Source organism: Charadrius vociferus, unplaced genomic scaffold, assembly GCF_000708025.1.
Source record: "Charadrius vociferus isolate BGI_N301 unplaced genomic scaffold, ASM70802v2 scaffold544, whole genome shotgun sequence".
Lineage (NCBI taxonomy): Eukaryota > Metazoa > Chordata > Aves > Charadriiformes > Charadriidae > Charadrius > Charadrius vociferus.
In genome coordinates this window covers 142,974-150,160 of record NW_009648162.1, presented here as the reverse complement: position 1 = coordinate 150,160, position 7,187 = coordinate 142,974, and the positions used below count along the sequence as shown (strand labels likewise).

General features: G+C 57.4%; 1 protein-coding gene across 1 annotated transcript in view; it reads right to left on the bottom strand.

Moving 5' to 3' along the window:
* The window catches only part of ATP6V1B1 (ATPase, H+ transporting, lysosomal 56/58kDa, V1 subunit B1), a 66,561-nt gene that overhangs the window by 56,439 nt on the left and 2,935 nt on the right, over positions 1–7,187 (bottom strand).

The window sequence follows — 7,187 nt, the reverse complement described above, 5'->3', positions numbered from 1 at the left end:
GGGCTCATGGAGCCGTCAAGGCCGGGGCAGGCGGAGGCTGGGTGCCGGCTCGGCGCAGGCTCAGGCCCCCGGAATTGCATAAGCCGGCGGGCTCGCTGCCCAGAGCTGCCTCGGCCAGAGGTTTCATAACGGCACAGCGGCTGCGCGACCCGCCTGCCTCTCCCTGACCATGGTGGGAACAGGGAGCAGCGATGGACTCATCCCTTGGCTTCTCCTCCAGCCCCTCTGTGCCTGGGGCCACCCCGTCTGTGCCACCCACCCCAAAACGTCTGCCACAGCCTGGGACAGACATGGCTGGGGCCGTGTTTACAGCCACACCGAGCTCCAGCCCGCAGCCAGGCAGCACGCTGGGGATAGTCGAGGTGGGAACCGTCCCCGACCCACTGGGACCTGGCTGTGCCCTAGGCTGGGAACCCATCCCCCTAACAGCTCGTTGCCCCACTGCTGATCCAAAACTCCAGCCAGAAGCATGCCCTTGGCCCGCTTTTGCTCCGAAGTTCAGGATATTTTCTGCTTCACAGCAGGGGAACCTCCCGGGTGCTTCCACGCACTTTGCAAACGGAAATGAGATGAGGGAGGAGGGAGAGACAGTGCTGGGCTCTGCGGGCAGGTCTGGCAGTAGTGATGTGTCCTCTACCATCCATCCTGGTGGCCCCAGAGAGAGGTGTCCTGGCAAGAGAATCCTCCAACACACCAAAATCAGGTAGAGACAACTCATTGTCTCCTCGGAGGTGCCAGCGAAGGCTGACAGATGATCTCCCCCATTTATCAGGGTTTCAGAAAGTGCAGCCTGGGATGGATGGGAGACACCACCCGGCACCAGCCATCCCTCCCTGGCAGGGACATTCTCCACACAGCCCCAGCCCCGGGGATCTGGCATCCAGTGGGATTTGCCCAGGACTGGCTGTGGTGCGAGTGTGCCAGGTGGTGTCACCCATGGCAGGGCCCCCCTTGGCCTTTCAGCCATTGGCACCCGGTTTGGGTGCTGGAGGAGCCAGGAGGGACAGCAGGGCTATCCCCGTGGTCACGTCCCCTCTCATGACACCAGGATCCAGCAGAAAGTATCCACGCGGATGTGGTGTTTCCGCCCATTTTCCACGCACAGGGCAAACCAGTATGGTTTCCTCCCAGTGGAAAACAAAATATAGCTGGGGAGGTGGGAGCACCGGGCCAGAGGGTGCGGGTTGGTGGTGAGACCCCGGGGCAGTGGCCGCAATTTGGGCCCTCGTGTTTGAGGTTCCTGCCCCACCATCGGAGCCAGCTCCAAAATTGTCACCAAAACCAATTTCCATCAGAAACTGTCATTTTTTGGGAACAATTTCTCTTCAATCATACCCACTTGAAGTACGCTGAGAAAGCCTTGGAGATCATTCTGGAAACACCCAGCCCTCTCGCAACATTTGAAACTAAAATTTTCTATCACAAATTCTGTAATTGTCTTTTTTACTGTGCAGGCATTTGCGATTGAAAACGCTTAATGATAAAAATCTCAATTAATTGTTTCATATTTACTTACATTAGCCATTTTGCCTACTGCCAGTTGAGCTTGGGGAACTGTAGAGGTACCCAGATATTTTGGGTTATCTAATCCATCGCAGGAGCAGCTGTCCTGTAGAAGACCCCTATTTCCAGAGGGTCCCCTTGTTCCCCCCTGAGGAGAGCTGCTCCTTTCCTCTCTTTAGAAATGTTTTCCAATCCTCCACCGAGAAGCTGGTGCTCACCTGCCCGAACCCGCTTCCCCAGCTCCCTGAAATCCTTTGGGAAATGAAAAAGGTGAATTTTTGAGGAACACAAGGGGTCAACAGGGCTGGGGCCAGGCAGGCGGAGGCAGCAGCGGGGCTGTGCCAGCCTGGTCCTGCCGCTACGCGGTACCTGCTTATAACGCAGATTTATTGCCACCGGCCCAGGGCCCCACGGCTGCAGGGTAAACCCCACCACGTGCCCCTGCCACGAGGAGGGGATGGGATTAGCTTGTCCACGTGAGCAGGTTTACTCCACAAGCGTGCTCTGACACAGGTTGGCATGTGGGAAGGGGACCCAGAAGCTACTGGAGATGCCCAGCTTCTTCCAGGGTGACCCTGGGCATCTCCAGTGGCCACCACCTGCCATGGGACCCAGGACCCACCTCCCTTCTAGGCCAGTGGGAGTCAGGTGCCTTCAGCATCTGGATCCAACTCGGAGGTCATTAAATATGGGATCACTCGGGCTGACATCCCCCATTGCCACCCACTCACTTCAGAACAGCCTCAGTACCCAAGGTTTTAGCAGCAGGAGCTGGCTGCAGGCTACCATGGTTGGACATGATGCTTTCCCCCAGCTAGCTGCCTCTCCATCCCGCTGTCCCCACGTCCCCTGAGCCATCCCCAGAGTGCCCCAGGTCCCTTAAGGAGGTGGGTGAAACCCAGTCCGGCAGAGAACTGCCCCAGCAGAACAGGGCACCCTTCCGCTGAGTTGGTTAGTTCAGCCCATCCAGAAAAAGCTCCACCAGAAGTGGCCCGGGGGGATGGACAGGAGCATCCAGCCGGGAACAGCACTAGAGGGTGGGAGCAGCACCCCTCAAACCAGGCTTCATTAGGATGGGGCACCCCGACCTGCAGGACAGCGCATGCAGGGCTGCAGCTTCCCCGAGCAGAGGGGAGAAAACATTCCCCACTGGGCAATTACCCACGGGAGAACGGTCAGTGTAAGCACCCACGGCACGGAACACTAATGCTAACGACAAAAGCAGATGGGTGGAGGCAACACGGACCACAGAAGATGTTAGAGACTATTTTCCTATGCACAGCAGAGCACTCCTGCCGGGTGGGTGGATGGATGGATGGAGGGATGGAGGCCTCCTTAGAAAAGAGCGTACTTGGCTATGACACTTGTATTTTCTGCATGGTCTAGAAAAGAGATTTCCAACAAAGCTTTGGAAATTCAGCTCTCCTGCACCCTGAGGACTGTGGAGACTCCAAGGACGAGGAGTGCGCTACTTTGCAGCAAGCAGAGCAGCATTAAGGTCCTACCTTGGGAAACCCCAACCCACAGCTCCCATCGCCGAGCTCTGGATGAGTCTCACCTCCTCCAGACCACAGCTTTTCTGTGGTTCTCCCTGCGAGAGGACAATTTGCGCTGGCACCAGCCATTGTTTCATTGTTCTTTCGCTGCAGGGACTGATAGTTGTTAATGACTTGAGGTGTAATTAATTTTTAACGGCATCATCTTAATTGCCAGGCTATAAATAGACCTTCCCGCCCCTTCTCTGGCTCAGCTGCTTTCTCACATATGTTTTGCTCCACGTCAGGGGGATCACGGTCCTGAAAGCTCTGTGCTGCAAGTACCCTCCCCGTGCTGCGCAGGATGCTTGGGGGTTATCAGGGCACTGGCAGTGACAGAGAAGTAGGAGCCCACGGTTTGTCAAGGATGGCCCAGGAGTTTGTCCAAGGAAGGTCTGCCAGACCAGCTGTGATGGAGCCCATCACAGCAAAGGGAACACCAGGGGATCCATGGGAGTCCCATGGGCTTTCCAGCAGCCAGGCAGGCAAGAATCACAATTCTAAGACCTCTCTCCACTCTGTGCCCCACCATCCCTCTACAAAGGGTCTTCAGATCCTGCACAGGAGCCCAGGAGCCCAAAAGCTCACCAGTATCTTCCAGGAGGTTCATGGGTCCACAAGCTGCCAGCAACGCTCCTGGGCACGGCTTCCTCGACTGAGGACATCCCTGTCCCTCAAAGCTCCTGCCTTTGGGAAGAGGTGAGCTACCTCTCAGCAGAGGGACAAGGCTCAGAGCTGGGTGCTGCATGGAGAACATCTGATACAACCAGCCCTGCGCTGACCTCCTGGGTGCCCCCTCCTCAAAAGGGGCCCTTGTTCGACGTGAGTGTCACCCCTCTGTCTTCACTCTAATGAGGACAGGAGGACCTGGCAAATACACCGGGTCACTTGAACCTGAGCCTGGCATTGAACTCCTGACCCAGAAAGCAAAGCCTCCTGGCCCAGGCAAATCCCTCCGGCCAGCCCATCCCGCCTCTCCTCCTGCCGGGGGATTTGTGGGAATTATCCTCCCTCCGCCATCCCCCCCGTGGTCCTGCTGCCTCTCAGCTTCCTCTCCGCCTTGCATTTTCTATCCCTTAATGTCACTAAGAAGGGGCACTTTTCCCCTAATGCCTTGGGATGCGTTGCCTGGGGAAAGCCCGATGCGAGGATACGGGCTACTCTCCGCTTGGAGCACGGGGCCGGATTCTGGATGGATTGTGCCGGGGTGGGCTCGGGCAGCCTACTCCGCAGCTCTCCGCGCCCGGGACGTGGGAGCTCACCTGGGATGCAGCAGCCGCCGGCACATTCGGATCTCCAGGCTGCTGCTCGACAAGTTAATGAAAATATTCTACTGGCTAATTAAACTCCCTTAACTGACTATGTCCATGGGTTAATTAGTAAAAGCACAAATGGCATTGGGCTGGAGGCTGAGCAGCTCCTGGTGAGGCAGAACAGGTACGTGGCTCCCTGGAGGGAGGAGGTGAATTCCCTGGGCTGGAGAGAGCTGGGGTAGACAGAAGCACCCTCCTCACCCTCGCCTGAGCGTGGGTGGCTCCGAAACTCCCCGTGTCCCTTCAGTGCGGCAGGCCTGGCTGAGCCCCGCAGACGGGCACGGGGACAAGGTGCGGGGCTGTCTCCGGAGGGACGGCGAGGTGAGCCAGGGCACAGCAGGATGCTGCCGACGGGCACCAGTTTCGGCAGCTGCTGCTGCTCTGGGACGGGGAGCGCCGGTGGTGGCACACACAGCTCTGCGCCTTCCTCCAGCACAGAGGGGCTGCGCCGCCGCTCCCCGCCTTAGCCTGGGTGAGACCCCTCTGTGCTGGGTGACCTCCCCTCTCCCCTGGGGCAGGGGCCGGAGACGAGAAAGCAAGAAGACCCCTCCTCCCCAACACGGAGGTGGGCCATTCTGGCTTCCCTGCAAGGAGCGGCAGTAGCCTCCTGCCTCGAAGTCTGCCAAAAAGCAGGGTCAGATGCCAGGAAAGTAAAATAAGATCCTAAAAGAGGCCATTTTTTTTCTCCGGCAGGATTTCTCAGGGGCGCAGCCTGATCAGCGGACCCATTTACGGGGACGCTTGGCTGCAGCTCTCCAGCTGCGATGACATTGTGTCTCTTCCTATCTCGTCATGCTGTTTGCACCACTCTCTCTTTGCAGAGGAGCGGAGATGAATCATTCTTCTTCCCCCTGAACATTCACAGGCACAAAAACCCCTCCTTGGCAGCCCTTTCCTCCGTGTCCCCCGCTTTTGCTCTTCCCTCCCATGATGGGACATGGTGGGCTCCCAGGAGTCCCTGCAGAGAGCAAAGTCGGGAGCAGCTGGCAGGGGGAGGCTTCCTAATCCTGAAACCAGAGTACCATTCAATAAGGGGACAAAAAGGATCCATCCCACCGTCCCAACCACCAGTACAACATAAACGTCAACCAAGAGTGAGCCACAAGATGCTGCTGGTTGGGAATCCACCAAGAAAACATTAGATGGAGCAGTTATACTATGAACTGCCCTAAGTCCTGCAAGGTGCTCCTGCATAACAGTGGGAGAAAAATCACCAAAAGTACCCCAAATACTCCGATTGTTGCAAATGTTGGATTTGGCCCTGTCTGAGCTGATGGACACAGAGGAACCCCCTGGGACAGGAGTGGCTGGTGGTGACTATCCAGTCTGCAGGCCACATCCAGATCGGACCAGCACGCTGCATTCAGCCATGCCATACCCTCCAGATCTAAAGGGTCTTGCAAAACCCCGCAGACACCCAGCAACAACCAAGGAAACCTCCCAGCCACGAACGCTGGGGAACTGGGGTAAGGGGTGATGCCTGAGTTTGCAGAGAGCCTGAAATGATCTCCCAAGGGGGGCTGCACCCTGCTAATGAGAGGAGGAAGCCAGGCACCGAGCCTGGCACTGCTGTCCCCAGGCACGGTGGTGGCTGGGGAGAAGGGACAGGCAGCAGAGGGGAGCCAGGAAGGTACAACCGGGTGTTTGCTGCAGGGAAGGAAATGCTGTGAAAAGCACAGAAAGGGATTAAAAAAGACAGAGGTGAAGGAGAGAGATGGGAAAAAGAGGATGCGGGAAGGAGAAGAAAAGAGGAGAAGAGACAGCCGAGGCCTACAGGGTGTGAATTTTCTCACAGAGTGATGAAGGTGGCAGTGAGACACCAAGCAAGCAGTAAATACGCGGACATTAGTCCCTACGGAGAGGCTGCGCCCTCCCGGCCCCGGGCTGCACAGCCCTCTGCCCCGCGCTCGCGCCGGCCGCACCAGCTGCCCGTCCCTCCCCATCACTGCAGGGAAGATGAAGCTCTTCCCCCAGCACAGCACGGCCAAGCCCACCCGTGTCCCTCCTGGCTCCGTGGAGGTGATGCTGGGACCAGGCCTTCAGCTGGGACCCCGCGAAAGGGACCCCCCGTGCAGCGCCCAGCTCACCGGGCTGCACCGCTCCTAACCACGGCACAGCCGCCTTGCACGTATCCCGCAGACGGAAACCTGCTCCTTACCAAAAAAAATAAAAAACTCACCCCTCCACCAAAAAAAGCCAAGAGCAACTATTTCTGTCGGGACACGGAGGCTCTGCTCCCCCTTGCAGGACCATGCAGCGGCTGCACAGCGAGTGCCAAAGCACCACAGAGCAACAGGGTCTCCCCAACATCAGACCCCGTCGGCACACAAGGGGAGCTTGGAGCCAGGGGCCTGGCTGGTGACAGCCAGAACAGGTTTGTCCCACAAGAGGTTTGGAAAAATTGAAATTACTCCTTATCTGAATCAACAAAACCGTATAGCTGTCTCCAAATGTGCCTTACTGGCCAGAGAAGGGCCAGACTGGGCCAACGGGGGTTTTCTGTGGTTCCCAGCTGTGCTGTTTCGCACTGCAGTCTTCATTAATTTTTTAATTATTATTATTATTATTACTATTTCTGTATAAATTTTTGAGCCGAAACCATCGCAACCCCGAGCCGATGCACTTTTTGCTTAGCGGACACCAACACCAACTTCTGAACCAGGCGCAAACCCTTCCCACTTCTGCTCGCCCAGGCTGCACCGCTCAGCCCAGCTCTCTCCGCACCCGGCAACCCTCGGCGGAGGAGAACCGGGAAAATCCCCCCCCGCCGGCAAAGTCCAGCCGGGGGACATGCGTGCAGGGGGTTGGAGAGGGACGGAGAAGAGATGCCCAGGCC